Source organism: Pan paniscus, chromosome 1, assembly GCF_029289425.2.
Source record: "Pan paniscus chromosome 1, NHGRI_mPanPan1-v2.0_pri, whole genome shotgun sequence".
In the NCBI taxonomy this organism is placed as follows: Eukaryota; Metazoa; Chordata; class Mammalia; order Primates; family Hominidae; genus Pan; species Pan paniscus.
Genome location: NC_073249.2, coordinates 88307032 through 88307800, shown reverse-complemented (window position 1 = coordinate 88307800; position 769 = coordinate 88307032). Strand labels below are relative to the sequence as shown.

Sequence of the window (769 nt, the reverse complement as noted above, 5' to 3'; positions counted from 1 at the left end):
GAAGGAAGAAACTCCAGACACATCTGAACATCTGAAGGAACAAACTCTGGACACACCATCTTTAAGAACTGTAACACTCACCATGAGGGTCTGTGGCTTCATTCTTGAAGTCAGCCAGATCAAGAACCCACCAATTCTGGACACACTTTCCCTGGTGACCCTGGCGGTCACTCTCTCGGCCCTGGGCAGCTGAGAAAGCGCAAGATGGGACGAGTCGGCCTCTCTCCCTCTGCTCTCCCTCTGTGCTGTGCCCCAGGTACCTCGACGTGACGAGAGCCTCCCCTTCTGCTCGTCACATTGGGCCAGTCTTTTGTGGATGCTCCAATGGGACGGAGGCCCATGGCAGGTTGTGACCAGTGAAGGGTGGCTGGTGGCGAGCTTTGCTGTGCCAGCTTCCATTGGCATTTGCCATCAGTGCATAGGTGGTTCAGTGGTAGAATTCTTGCCTGCCACGCAGGAGGCCCAGGTTTGATTCCTGGCCCATGCAGCACGCGTTCCCATTTTGGTGCTGCAGCAGCACCAAGGCGTAGCTGCGCTCGCCTCTGCTGCCTCCTTACACTCGGGGCATGCGAGCTTGTCCTGCACTGGCTGCGCTCCCACGCACGACGCCCCTCTGCCCTTTCTTCCATGCCTCTCTTGACTGACTTAAAGATGAGGCTATACCCCACCCCCCCACCTGGGTAACAACAATCCCTCCAAACACAATAGTGCACCAGACACCAGCCCTTGGCAGCCTCCTGGTCCTGTTTCTGTTCATTGCCCTGCCACC

General features: G+C 57.0%; 1 non-coding gene across 1 annotated transcript; it reads left to right on the top strand.

The window, feature by feature from the left end:
• The first annotated feature begins 416 nt into the window (after positions 1 to 416).
• On the top strand, positions 417 to 487 carry TRNAG-GCC (transfer RNA glycine (anticodon GCC)). The gene has a single exon. It is a non-coding gene; the product is annotated as a tRNA-Gly (tRNA).
• The last annotated feature ends 282 nt before the right edge of the window (positions 488 to 769 follow it).